General features: G+C 35.1%; 1 pseudogene; it reads left to right on the forward strand.

Annotated features, from left to right (window-relative positions):
* Positions 1 to 14,452: 14,452 nt before the first annotated feature.
* On the forward strand, positions 14,453 to 14,939 carry LOC102853515 (annotated as a pseudogene).
* Positions 14,940 to 15,746: the final 807 nt, after the last annotated feature.

A 15,746-nucleotide genomic window follows, 5' to 3' on the forward strand; every position in this document is an offset into this window, starting at 1 on the left:
AATGCTGAAGACTTTTTTTAATAGGCCACCTTGAATTCCCTTAAATCAAAATTCACATCCCTGTGCTCAAACATGACAAACCCAAGATTCCTGTTATTGTTGTTGTGTGCTGTCAAGTCAGAGCCCACTCATGGCTGACCATTCAAAGGGTTTTTAGAGGCAGTAAATCTTATGGGATGAAATTGTCCATCTTTGTCCCACAAAGCAGTAGGCGGATTAGAATCATGTTCTTTTGGGTTTGCAGCAGAGCTTTTTAACACCAGGCCACCAGAGCTCTTCCAAGGTCCCTATGCACTTTAAAAAAAAAAATTAAAGAACTTATTTTTTTCAGGACACCTCAATCTCATTCAATAATAATGATCTATGAATTAATATCCCCAGAAATTATAATGAATACTAAATGTAGGTTGCTGTTGTGGTTATGTGCTGTTGAGTAGAGTATAACTCATAGCAACCTTATGAATAAAAGGTCTGAGCCCTGTCTTATTCTATGCCACTTTCACAATCTCTGACATCCTTGAGTCCTTTGCTGCATTCACTGTGTCAATCCACCTGGTTGAGACTCTTCCTCTCTTTTACCATCCCTCCACCTTTCTGAACATAATGTCTCTCTCCAAGGAATGACCTTCTCCTAGGAACATGTTTGAAGTATGTGAGATGAAGCTTTGCCATCCTCTTCACCAGGGAGCACTCTAACTGCACATTCTCCAAGACATGATTGTCTGTTCTTTTGACAATCCATGGAATATTCAGTACTCTTCTCCAACACCACAACTCAAAGTCATCAATTTTCCTTCTGTCGTCCTATTCATTGTCCAACTCTCAGCTGCACAGCAAGTGGTTGAAAAGACCATTGCCTGAATCAGGCACACCTTAGTCCTCCAACTGATAGCATTGGTCTTGGACTATTTGGGGAGATCCTTGACTACAGACTTCCCCAATGCAGAATGTCTCCTGATTTCCTGACTGCTGGTATCAAGGGTGTTAGTTATGAATCCAACTAATATGTCATTGGCAATTTCAATCTTTTCTCCATCTATCATGATTTTGCCTATCATCAGTACAGAGGTATAAATTTTTGTTTTCTTAAGGAATTCTACAGGAAATTCTTTATTTCTGAACAGAGAATTAAATGGTGAATGAGTGAGGCTGAAGTACATTTGGCAATAGCACAAAGATAGAGCTATTTTGAAATATTTATTTTAGCTTTCAGACTTTAAACACTGGCATTTACTCCTCTGAATTATTTTCAACATTATATTATAAACAAGATGGTTTGACATTTCTCTTCTTTACTGTTTAATATATCTGTTATAACTAACAAACAGATGTAGTACTCGATGATAATCTGGAGAAGGATTGTATAAACAGAATTTCACCTTTACATGTATTAATTATACATTCAAATTAAAATAGATAGAAGATATTTATAATAGTGTCTTTCTTCCAAATAACCATAGAGTATTTTAAATAGTGGTTTCATGTTAACATGATATGTTATGTAGGAAAGGCACATAGCCGAAGTGTTTTCCAATTTTTAATAAAACAATAACAGTATCTGGTGTATATATGATGGCATAATTTGCTGAATTTTTAAAGATAAACACCTCCAGAGGCCAAATTTCTTCAGTAATTATACTTGAAACTAGTCTGATAATCTTGTTTTTAAAATGCTGAGCTATTTACATATCTATTTCTTCATTTAAAAGCTTTATCATATTCTTTTTCATTATACTTTGTATGTACCTGATTTTCATGCACTTAGGCAAATATATTAGTTTCTCAACCTGTAATAGAGACAGTAGTCATCCATTCCTATCAATTTTCGAACTGGGGAAAAAAATCTTCCAGTAATAGATTGAATAGATTTTAGTGCAATGAGTGCTTGTTATGAACCTGAAATAGTAGAAGACCCATACTACTTTGCCTAGGTAGCCACCTTAGTCATACACTTTCAGGTATTTTAATTGCACTCATGATAGTTTTGATGATTCAATTTTTAAATGTCATAGCTGGTCAGAGTTTATAATGAGATCTTTTTTTCTGATTATATCCTAATATAGTCAAGACCTGGAATATGAATACTTTCAATCAGAATAAATTAAAGTAAAAGAAAATAAAAATAGTGTCTAATGAGAACAAAACTGAATGGAAAAGAAATCATTATAAATGTTATATAGATATTGTCCTAATTTCCACTTTTAAAATGTTTGTGTAATGCAATAAGAAAACTTTGACATTGTTTTTGGCTCTAAATCAAATATTATACTTATTTTAAATGTTTATTAAAGAGAAGCTCAAGTATGATGAGTTTTCCTATTTTATACTTTGAAGAGCTTATCAGAAGATATCAGACCCTAGAGAAGGATATAATACATGAAATATAGGGGGAGTCAGTGATAGAGAGGAAGACTCTCAACTAGACAAATCGATGTAATGTCTATACCAATGACTTCGAATACAGCATTGATAACAAAGACATGTAGGAGTGAGCAGTGTTGTAGTATATTATAAATAAGTAACTGTCAGGTGCACCTGATTCAGGCAGGGTACAGTCTTTTCAACCACTTGGTATGCTGTTGAGAGCTGGACAATAACAAGGATGACAGAAGAATAATTGATGCCTTTGAGTTATGCTTGAGAAAAGTCCCGAATATCCCATGGACTGCCAACAGAACAAACAAATATGTCTACGGAAAGGTGCAGCCAGAGTGATCCTTGGAGGCAAAGATGGTGAAGCTTCATCTCACACACTTCGGGGATGTTCCTAGAAGAGGCTATTTCTTGAAATGGGACATCACACTAGGAAAAGTGGAGGGATCTGGTGGATTGACCTAGTGACTGCAGCAATGGTTTTGAGTGTGTCAGAGATTTGTAAGGATGGCAGAAGATAAGACAGAGTTCAGATCTATTGTTCAGTGGGTCACTATCAATGGTATACCTAACTCGACAGCATCTACCTATAATGACATTGTAGGATTACTATGAGTCAGGTCAACTCCACAACACCGAACAACAAAAACAATAACAATTCACTAAGCTAATTTCATGAGTGACTGAAATACCACAATATAAAAATTAGAATTGTCATTTTATAAGTCACGAGATTCTATACATCCTAGTTTATATACTGAAGAAATAAACTAAAGTGTAAGTTAATTAGTCCACTGAGTTGACTCAGACTCATCGTGGTTTTACAAATAACAATTAGAAAACTTGTCCAATCCTGTGCCATCCTAATGATCTCTATGTGCTTAAATCTTATTATACTCACACTGTCAATCTGTATAGTTGAAGATCTTCCTCTTTCACTGATGTCCTACAGTTCCAAGTCTTAAATCCTTTTCAAATGGCTGGTCTTCCAGACAACATACTCAAACTATGTGAGATCAAATCTCAAATATCATTGTTTCTAAAGAGTACTTTGGCTGCCCTTCTTGTAAGACAGACTTGTCTGTTCTTTTGGAAGTTCATCAGAGTACATTCAACACTTTTAACCAATACTACAATTCAAAGGAATGGAGCTTTTTTTAATATCTTCTTTATTCATTATTTTCGTTTTCACTGCTGTCAGGGACATCTCCAGAGTACTGAAGAGCAACAATTTCAGTCTAGAGACCAAGGTGCACCTGATCTAGACCATGGTCTTCACAATTATGTGCTATGCATCAGAAATCTGGACAATGACTAGAGGTTATAGAAGGAGAATTGATGCCTTTGAGTTGTGGTGCTGGAGAAAAGGATTGAATATATGGTGGACTGCTAAAAGAACAAAGAAGTTTGCCCCGGAAAGGGTGAAACCAGGCTACTCCTTTAAGGCAAGGATTCTGTAGTTCCCTCTGACATACTATGGGAATGCGCAAGGAGGCCCCAGTCCCTGGAGACGGACATTATGATTACGAGGGTGGAGGGAGAGTGCAAAAAAGGAAGGCCCTCAATGAGATGGATTGACTCAGTGACTGAAGTAAAGGAGGTAGGTGTGTCAGAGACAATAAGTTTGATTCAGGATAGAACAGAGTTCAGAGCTGTTGTACACAGAGTCACTAGGAGTGGCAGCCAACTTGACAGCATATAAGAACAACAATAATGAAGCAATTGGAACAAGGACCTCAAAACATGACTTTAGTCAGGCACACCATAGTCTTCAAACTGTTGTCTTTGCTGTTTAGTACTTTCAAAAGGTGATTTGCAGCTGATTTGCCAATTCAATATATCTTTTGATCTCTTAATTCTACTTCCATTAGTGTTGATTGTGTAACCAAATACAATGAAATCATTGACAACCTTCAGTTTTCCCTCCACTTAACATGTTGTTTTATTGATGCTGAAGTGTAACCCACTGGAAGACTGCAATCTTTGATCTTAGTAAGTGCTTCAAGCCCTCTTCACTTTCAGCAAGGAAATAGTAGTATCTACATAACAGGCTGTTATGTAGTCTTCCTCCAATCCTGATGGCACATTATTTTGTCATATAACTTATTGGATTATTTGTTCAACATACAAATTGGATAGGTATTGTAATAGGATACTTTCTTGATCCATGTATTTCTTTTTAAACCATGTGATATTCCCTCATTTAATTACAATAACTGCTTCTAGGTTCATGTATAGATTCACATGAGCACAAGTAAGTGCTCGGGAATTCCTATTCTTCCCAGTCTTATAATCCACACAATCAGTAATCTTTGCCTAGTCAATAAAAACAAAGAAACATCTTTCTGCTAATCTCTGTTTTAAGTAATCATCCAAAACATCTAACATCAGCAACATTATTGTTTTCTGAATCCAGCTTGGATTTCTAACAGTTCCAAGTCTAAGTAGTGCTCTGGTAATTTTTCAACAAATTTCATCAAGATTTTGCTTGTTTGTGATATTAATGATATTGATCAATAATTTCTGCATGGATTAAAGAACATTGCCAATTAGAATTTCGTTATCTTAATATACCACAGTATATTCATTCATCTAACTATTGGTAAACATTTTGAGGTTGGGGATAAAATTTTACATTTTTCTACTATTTAGTATGCTATGTGAAAAGCTCTTTATGTCTGGACACTTTTGCTGTTGTTATTTATTGCCATGGAGTCAGAACTGACTCATAGCTGACACTTTTGCAAGATTTCAGAGTTTATAAATCACAGGAGAGCAGACAGCCCATCTTTGTCCAATGGAGTAGCTTGTGAATTTGAGCTTCCTAGAATCTTCAATACGGATTATATCTCAACAACAAGGAAACAAAATCTTCAGCCAACAGACAACATTATGATGAAAAAAATTAAAGTTGCCAATTATCTCACCTTCCTTGGAACAACAATCAACATTCTTGGTACCAGCAGTCAAGAAATCAAGAGTCACATTGGAAAGAATCTGTTGTCAGGGAATCTCTGAAGCTTTAAAGAGCAACAAGGTCTATTTAAAGACTAAGTGGCACTAATACAAACCAGGTTTGTTTGTTTTTTTAAAAAAAAAACACAGAATCAATTGCTTATTTTTTAATTACAGGAAAATCATCAGAATAGCAAAGTAATAAGATGTGATGTTATTAGTTTTAATTTTAAAAAGTTATTTAATAAATACATGAAATTTTACTATTCCATAGGATTACTTATACTTCAGGAAATAATTAAAATAAAAACAATGCACCTGAAAACATGAGAATGAACCAAAACTGTTTTAAGAGACACGTAAGTACCTTTACTGATATCCCAAATATAAATGAAAAAGTAAACTAAATCAACTGGATATTAAATTTAAGATGTTTAGTTAAAAATGATAAAACAAGCCTAAGCAAAGGAGATTTTGAAATAATAAAAGAATAAAAATTATAAAATAGATAAAAGATAGTCCATTATAAACTCTAGAAACTAGTTTAAAAAATTTAGAGGAAAAATATAACAAACAACACAATTTGAAATTTTTCTAAAATAACAAAACTTGGACATCAATAATAAAGAATAAAAAAGTATATTGTAAATATGGATAATTTTTAAAAATGAAATACTGTGCTATCACTGCTTTTGCACTCATATTAAGGATGAACGATCTCTTCCCATCAGCTTAACTGCCTCTGAAAACTCACAAGAGGGTCATGTATGGGTTGGTTCTGACTCAACAACATCCATTGTGTTAGCCTCCATTAGCTTGAGGCATGATCTTCAGTTGCCTTAACTGCAGGAGCATGTTCTTGAATATCATCAACAGCTGTGAGATCAATATAAGAGAAAGCTTTCCACACTGTGAGAAATAGTAGTGGAGAAAAGATGAAAGAAACTGTGGTACTTCTGTAAAGTAAATGTGGCAAGATGTAACCAGAGAAACCTTGGAGATGGTGTCTTAGTTGCTTGCTGGATGATTTAAAAGCTAACTTGTAATTGTTCTGAGGTAAATATGCTGGATAATTGAGGAAAGCAGAAGTTTGTGCTGCTGTAGTTAAATTATGTGGAGGGTGACTTCATAAAGGGGAATGAATGTCTCCATCAATAATATCCATAGCACTAAATGAATATCTACATTGTCATAGGTGCCAATCCACATGTTCCTGCATCTATGAATCACTGAATTCAAAGTTCATTGCAAATTGAATTACAGACCTTACTCACAGTTGTGAAGTTTATTATGGAAATAAGCTAGAGGTGGCAAAAATAAAGAAAATCACATGAGAGTCCATGTTTAGCTCCAAGCCAGAATGACAAGGTACGTTCTTTAGTTCAAACAGCTTCTCAGTAAAAAAGTAAAACTTTAATTTAAGTACAGTAGCACAAGTCAAGTTTTCTTCAATAACTTGCTACGCATCTGGAAGGATACAATACCTAAGGGTGACAGAAGAATAATTGATGATGCCTTTGACTTGGGGTGTTGAAGAAGAGTGTTGAATATCCCATGCTCCAACAAGAGAACAAACATCTGTCTTAGAAAAAGCAAAACCAGGGTACTCCTCAGATGCAAGAATTGTGAAACTCCATTTTATTTGCTTTGGGCATATTGGCAGGAGCAGCCATTCCTTGGAGAAGGATATTATGCTTTGAAAAGTAGAGATTCAGCATATCAAATACTCCATAAATAGATTTCCTTCAACAAAATGAATTGACATAGTGACTTTAATAGTGGGCTCAAGTGTATTGGCTATTTTAAGGATGACACAGAATAGTGCAAGGTTCAGAGACATTCTTCACAGAGTTGCTATAGATTGCAGTTAACTCAACACCACATAACAACAAGCAGAAGTCCCTGGGTTGACAACAAATCCTTATCCACTAGGCCACGAGAGCTCCCTGTTGAGTGACAGCATTTTCCATTTCCCAACAAACTTTCTGGAAAAATTTTGTAGAAATTCTAAGTACTAATAGTTTTATTATTGCATTATATTACATGCTTTAAAAATAAATGAAAAAGACTAAGATTTATATTCACTGTATGTCTAAATTGTTTCTTAACATCTTATTTGATTTCCAACAAGTAGTCTGCTCTTTTAAAACATAAGATGGTCCATTGATCCAAATAGTTCTACTCAGAACTATGCAATAACTATAAAGGATTACAATTTCTCAGTTCCATTAATTTAGTACATTTTTAATCTGGATTATTGAGTAATCAACATTGTCTTTGGTTTTTTTCTTCACAGATACCAATAGAGATTTCTTAAGCATTATTATACGAGCAAGGAAATATAAAGCTCTTGATCTAAGGAAGCAGCTAAATAAATAAAACCTAGTTTCTAAGAAGTTGTCAAATCACTTATTAAAATATATGAAGCATTCATCTTTTGGTTCAATTTAACTCACACATCTCATGCACCTAAACAGACAACAGATAAAGATATATCACCCAAACAAGCAGAAAATTTTAGACAAAATGCCAAAACACATAAAGAAGATAATATATGATAGGATATTTATTTTTAATTCAGTGACATGTCAACAATGCATATTTTTATATTATTTTATTAAAGTTATGCCAAGGAGTCTTTAACCTCAGACTTTCCCATCGCAATACGTTGTTTAATTTCCTGGCTGCTGGTGCCAACAGTGTTGATTGTGGAGCCAAGCAAACTAAAGCTGTGAACAATTTCAATCTCATCACCATCAATGATGCTGCCAATTGGCCCAGTGGGGAGAATCTTTATTTTCCTGATATTGAGCCTCAATTCAAACTGAAGGCTCCAGTCCCTGACCCTCTGCAGCAAGCACTTCAGGCCCTCCTCAGTTTCAGCAAGCTGGGTTGTGTCATCTGCATAATGCAGATTGTTGATGAGTCTTCCTCCAATCCTGACGCCACACTTCTCCTCATAGAGCCCAGCCTCCCAGACAATCTGCTATGCATAAATATTGAAAAGGTATGGAGATAGGCCACATCCCTGGCATACACCCTTCCCAATTTTGAACCATGCGGTGTTTCCTTGCTCTGTTCTGATGACTGCCTCCTGGTCCAAGTATTGGTTTCGCATAAGAGTGATCAAGTGTTCTGGGATTCTTATTCTTGTCAGAGTCAGCCACAGTTTGTTGTGATCCACACAGTCAAATGCATTTGCATAATAAATGAAACACAGATAGACATTCCTCTGGTACTCCCTGCTTTCAGCCAAGATCCATCTAACATTACCTACAATATCCCTAGAACCACGACACCTTCTAAACCCAGCCTGCCCTTCTGGTAATTCTCTGTCAATGTGCTGTTCCAGTTGGTTTTGGATAATCTTCAGCATAATTTTGCATGTGAAATTAATGATATTGTTCTATAATTTCCACATTCTGTTGGATCACATTTCTTTAGAATGGGAACAAATATTTATCTCTTCCAGTCAGTAGGCCAAGTGGTTGTCCTCCAGATTTCTTGGCACAACTTAGTGAGCACATCTAGGGCATCAACTGTTAGTTGAAATATGTCACTTGGCATACCATCAATTACTGGGACCTTATTTTTAGCCAATTCTTTAAAAACTGTTTGAACTTCTTCCTTCATCACCATAGGCCCTTGCTCATATTTTGTTTCATGAAATTCTTCTGTGTCTGCCATTCCTTTTGCTATATGGACTCTGTATATTCTTTCCATCTTCTTTTAATACTTCCAGGATCATTTAATATTCTGCCCAAAATGTGCTTAAGTATTGCAGCTCAAGGACTGAATTAGTTCTTGAGTTCCTTGAGCTGAAGAAATGCTGAGAGAGTTCAGACCCATTGATTTTCTGACTCCAACTCTTTACACATTTCATCATAATAATTTACTTTGCCTTTTGAAAAGATGTATTATGATGGGAAAGTCTGTGGTTAGGGAACTCTCCAAGGTACTGAAGAGCAACAATGTCAATCTGGAGACTAAGGTGCGCCTGATACAGGCCATATAAACACTAATGAAAGAGAATAGTTATATTAATATACATTCCATGTCAGCCATAATTTGTTATGATACACAGTCTTATTATACAATGTCTTTGCATAGTCAATACAATATAAATGGATGCTTTTCTGAAATTCCATGCTGCAGCCAGTATTCATCTGCCATCAGCAATGATGTCCTTTGTGTCACAACCTCTTTGAAACCCAGCTTAAACTTCTGGCAGACCTCTGTCAAAGCACTAGTCCAGGTATTTTACTTATGATCTTCAACAATGAGTTGCTTGCATGTGATATTAATTATATTATTTGATAACTCCCACATTTGTTGGATCACCTTTCTTAGGAATAAGAACAAATATGGATCTCTTTCAGTTAGTGAATCAGACAACTTGTCCTTCAAATTTCCTGGCATAAACTGATGAACACATCCTGGACTACATCTGCTGGTTGGAACACATGGATTGGTATCCTATTTATTCCTGTAGTCTTGTTTTTTGCTTGTAACTTCAGTAAAGCTTGAACTTCTTTCTTATTACCTTTGGCTCTTGTTCACATGATATTTCCTTAAATTTTTCAATGTCAACAAATTCATTTTGATAAAGTGACTCTGTATTCCTCAGTGTTCTTTTAATGATTCCTGGACTTCTCAAGTTTTTGTCCAAAGCATCTCTTAGCATTGAAACTCAAGGCCTGAATTTATTTTTTTAATCCTTTCTGATTGAGTATTATTGAATGAGTTCTTCCTTATTTTGTTCTCTAATTCAAGTTCTCTGCATAATACAAGCAAAGAATGCAACACTTGGCTTGCGTTTTCAAGTTGTGCTTTGAAATCTCCTGTTCACCTCTTTTATTTCATCATCCTTTATTTTGTTTTGGCTTTTTGATGCTCTAGTGCAATTTTCAGAGTCTCTTTTGATATCCATTATGGTTTAATTTTTCTCATCTGTGTAATGATCCTTTGATCTCTTCTTGGATGATATCCTTTATCTCATCGGACAACACTTCCAGTCTTCGATCACCGGTGTTCAATGCTTCAAAACTGTTATTAATATGCTTTTCAAATTAAGGAAAGATAGACTCAAGATCATGTTGATTCGTGAAGATTAGTTTTCATTTTCTTCAACCATAGTTTGGACTTCAAAATGATTCAGAAATCTAAATTCTATAAAGAACAATGTGCATCAGGATTGGAAGAAGTCTCTTTAACAACCCGTGTTATACAGATAATACAAAACTGCTTGCTGAAAATTAGGGTGACATGAAACACTTGCTGCAGAAGAATACAGTCTTCAATATGTATTACACCTCAAAATCAAGAAAACAAAATTGATCACCACTAATCATTTAGATCATGCTAGATGGAGAAAAAACTGAAATTGTCAATGATACATTCTTAGTTGGATCTATATCCTTAGTATATCAGTAGGTAAAATCTCAGGAGACATATTGCATTGTGAAAGTTTGCAAATCAGAGATCTCTCCAAATTACTGAGGACCAATAAAGCAAGTTTAAAAACTAAGGTACACCTGCTTTAAGCAATAGCCTTTTCAGTCAATTAATATGCATCTTAGAGCCGGATAGTGAAGAAGGTTAACAGAAGAATTGATATTTTTGAGATGTGGCATTGGAGAAGAGTACTAAATATCTTATGGTTGCAAAAGAAAAAAAAGAATTATATCTTGGAAAAAGTATAGCCAGGGTGTTTATTAAAGGCAAATAGCAGAGCTTCGTCTCAGATACCATGTTGTTAAGAGGGCTATTCCCTGGAAAAGGACATCATACTTGGAATGGGGAAAGAGAGGGAGACCCTCAACCATGGACTGGCACAGTAACTACTGCAATGGGCTGAAGTATGTCAGAAATTGTGACAACAGGTCAGGATTCAGATTCATTATTCATAGAGTCTCTATGAGTCATACTCAACTAGATGACACCAGACCACCACAAGAACAAAATAAAAATGCTGACCACATCAAATGTTAACATTGTGTGGGCCACACAAATTCTTGTTTATTTCTAGTGACAGTGTAAAATAGGAACCTCTTTGGGAGATATCTGACTTTTTAAGTACCATTATTCTAGGGATTATGCAAACAAATTGAAAAATTTTTGTCTACAAAAAATTCAATGCATGAATGTTAATAGCAATTTTAGTCATAATTGTCCAAAATTAAAGGCAACAGAGATGTCAACCAACAGATAACTAAATAAACATGATGTGTTATATCCAAGGAAATGAGTATCACTCAGCAGCTAAACTGCAATAAGACATGGAGTAACTTTTAATACATTTTTGCTATGTGTACAAAGATAATATGGAGGAAGTCTGCATTGTGTAATTCCAGCCATGCAACATTCTAAACAAGGCAAAACTTTTTCTAACAGTGGTAAGATCAGTGGTTTCCAGAGGTTCAGGGGAAATGTAGTGCAGGATAAATAGGTGAAACAATTACACTCTATATTATAATGGTGACACTTGCCATTATGTGTTTGCTATAATCCATAGGAGAAGCTAACGGATCACCTAATATTAAGCCAATACTTTAGTCAATAATAACAATACATCAACTTTAGTTCCTGTGCAGCAAATCTCATATTAATGCAAGACACTAGTACCAAGAGAACCTATGCACTTCTGCAAAATTTTTTCTGCAAGCTTAAAACTTCCCTAAAAAAATCCATTTCTTGAAAAAAAAAGGCAACTTCCTCACTTTAACTCTAGACATCATTATATTTTTCAGTGGGGACAAAGTCAGAATGACTGATAAAGAACAGGAGGGAAAAGATATGAGAGATGGAGAGAGACAGGCTGACTTTCAAAAGTGACCTATGTTCTAAGTGTCATTAGAGCTTTGAAGGAATGTAAGCAGGTGAAGATATAATCTGGTTATACTTGAGCTACTGGAAAAAACAGACCATTTGGTTTAGGGACTGAATCATCCTATTTACATGACTCATTTTTATGAGATTTACTGTTCATTTATAAAGTGTGGAATCTAGAAATTATTAAGTAGGATATTCAATGTGGACAATGTGGACACAGAAACAGAAGCAAACAGAAAAATACATCAGTTCAAAAGCTGTGTATTGACACATCCTCCTAATGCAGCCATTTCTTTCACATGACCTCTAGAGGGAATCTTAATAATGTTATTTTTCAATTCCAATTTCAAGCACTTTGCATTTGCATTTTTATATGTGCTAAAGAAGTCAGAGAGTCATCCAACAGACAGGGGCAATAGGAAAACGTCCTTTGGTGCACAGGTGTATAAGCAAACAAAACTTTTCCGAGCTTGACAATTGACCCTTAAATAAAACCTCTCAGCAGTGTGCTGATCAGGAGGGAAGATGTGGAAGAGATCACATCTGTCAGGTAGAGGAAACATATGATGATCACCTGTTCACACCTTCAAGCACTGACAGGAATAAATGTAATGTTGTCATACTGAACTATCTGTTCTCAGTCACATTCCAAATGTACAGGAATAAGTCACCTCATATAATTAAGTTTTTAAAGTTTTGAGAGACAGAGAGAAAGAGAAGAGAAACAGAGAAAGAGACTGGAAAGGGGAAGGAAAGGAGAAAGGGAAGAAAAGCAAAGTAATCACTAGAGTTTTAAAATTGTTCTAGAATTAACCAAGTGTAACCAGCTGGCATCCACTTCCTAAACAACATGCCTCTGGAAATTCTATGAACTTAGAGAAACACTGGTAGTTATTGAAAGGGTTCAGGTCTTTTGTTCATAGGGTAGCTATGAGTCGTGTTTGACGTCAATAAACAACAACAAAAACAATCAATTGGTCAATACCGAATACACTATCATTCAGATACATGCACCAACAACCAGAGCCAAGGAAGAAGAAATAGAAGATTTTTACCAACTTTTACAGTCAGAGATCTATTGAACATGCAATCAAGATGCATTGATAATAATGGGTGACTGGAATGCAAAAGTTGGGAACAGAGAAGAACACACTGGAGAGGAAAAAAATCTCATGTACTGAGCTGTAATATAACCTTTGCTTTTTGTTGTTAATGCTATTAGGTGCCTTTGAGTTGCTTTCAACTCATATTAACCTTAAATACAACAAAAAGAAACATGTGTTGTACCATCCTCATAATTGTTATTGTCCTTCAATCCTTTATTGTACCCCCCTTATCAATCAATCTCATTGAGAGTCTTCCTCTTTATTATGAGCTTCTGCTTTAACAAGCATGATGTTCTCCCCGGTTTAGCTCCTGATGATAAGCCCATTTTTACTTCCTTGTCCTCAAGGATTTTCTTACTGCACTTCTTAAAATAATGATTTCTTTGCTCTTCTGGCAGTCAATACTTTTTAGACCACAGTGAAAAGACTTCATCAATTCTTATTCTTCAGGGTTTTTTGTTCAGTGTTCTGCTTCCACATGCTGATGAGGTTACCAAATACCATGGTTTGTGCCAAGCAGTTCTTAGTGCTCCAAGTGACATCTTTACTCTTGAGTCTAAAGAGATCCTTGGAGGCATACATGCCCAATGCCATATGCTTTTTGGTTTTCTGGACTATTATTTCCATAGAAGTTAGTTGTGAATCCACATAAAATGAAATCCTTAAGAACTTTTATTTTTTCTTTGCTTATCATGATGCTGCTTATTGAATCAGTAGTGACAATTCTTGTTTTCTTTATACCAAGGTATAGCATGCTCTGCCAATTGTAGGTATTCAACTTCAGCCAAGTGTTTCAAGTGTTCTTTCTTAGCAAACAAGCTGTATCATCTACATATTTCAGGTTGTTAATGAATCTTTCTTTTAAAAAAATCTTAATTGCGTGTTTTCTTCACATAGCTGAGCTTCTCTTCAGAGAGACTGAATATATAGAGAGACTGGATATATATGGTGACATCATATAACACCAAGACACACTTTTACTGATTATAAAACATGCAGTATCTTCTGCTGTTCTAGTTCTACAGAGGGAGTAGTGGATTGTGGGTTGTAAATATCTTTTAAAGTAAAACAGTGTCAAGAACGCTTGAAAGTGGGGACTTCTTCGTTTCAAGACGGATGCTGTATGTCATGCCAGGTTTGAATAAGAAGCAGGAATAGACATGAGGTGTGATCTGAAATACTGAATCATGAGTCTAGCATTTACTGATCTGTTTATTTTCTGTTATCAACTAGAACATGATAAAGCTACAGAAGGAAGAAAAGAAGTTGAGAAATTTAAGCATCTGATCCAGGATTTTGAAACAGTTCAGCATTAGATTGACATTCGTATTTCAAGCAAGGAAAATATTTGAACTAGGATATTGTTTTCAGATTTCTCCAGAAATATAGTCAGAAAGAAACAGAATGTCTGAGAGCAGTGAAACAAAATGTGTCGACTTCCACATAATCCTTCAGGCAGAAAGATGCAAGAAATCAATAGCTTGGTTAAATGCTTTATCAAATAGGCAAATAAAAGACCATTCATGCTAAATGTCAAGAATTCTTGAATTAAGCCATGGATACAGTGAAAGAGTCATCTAATGTGCCATTTATAGAGATGATTGTAGCAACATATTGCTCAAAGACATTCTGTCAATGAGAAAATACTTGTGTGAAAAATCTTAACAACAATGACTAGGTACTTTTAGAAGTTTGTTGTTGGCAAATTTTTCTTATAAAATGAAATTTTATTCCTTTTTTAAAAAAAGACAATTAAAGTCACTTTTAGCATCCAGATGATCTCATAGGCACTTTGCTGTTGAATAGTACCCTAGTAAATAAAAATTGTTGCTGTTTTTGTTGTTGATTGCCTTCAGGTTGAGCACAACTCATAGTGAATCTATGAACAAAAGGACTGAAGCACCTCTACAACTGTGACATTTATCAAAGTTCATAGATTTTCCAGAGGCATGTTGTTTAAGAAGTGGATGCAAGTCCTTCTTTCAAAAATATAGTTACAGAAGTTTAAATTTTTTTTTTCTTTCTAAGCACCTTTTAAGTTATTAAATCACTTACTTTGTTTCAGATGACTATTGCCAGAAGTGGAATTACAGAGTTGAAGGATACCATTTTTGGCCTTTAAAGAGTTGACAATCTAGTGGCAGACAAACAAAAATAATCAAATAAACCCAAACGTATCATGGTAATCATCTGACAGTTGTGGGTGTAGTGATATATGGAATAATTGCAAACTCAGTTATAATCAAAGCAGTAAAACAAACAAAAAGAATATTTCAAGGTAGTATAAAAATGATTATTTAAGCTTCCTGCAGATAGCTCTGCATTTATCAGTAGAACCTGCATGACAATCATACAATATTGAAAGGTTTTTCTTGTTGAAATAGCTCTGGACGTGGTTATACCTTGTTCTGCTACCAGGCTTCAAAAGTAAGTTTCCATGTTCAAAATTTTCTTCATCTAATTCATAAAGTCTACTTAGCC

The sequence above is a fragment of the Elephantulus edwardii genome, unplaced genomic scaffold, assembly GCF_000299155.1.
Source record: "Elephantulus edwardii isolate Elephantulus edwardi_28Jun2011 unplaced genomic scaffold, EleEdw1.0 scaffold00008, whole genome shotgun sequence".
In the NCBI taxonomy this organism is placed as follows: Eukaryota; Metazoa; Chordata; class Mammalia; order Macroscelidea; family Macroscelididae; genus Elephantulus; species Elephantulus edwardii.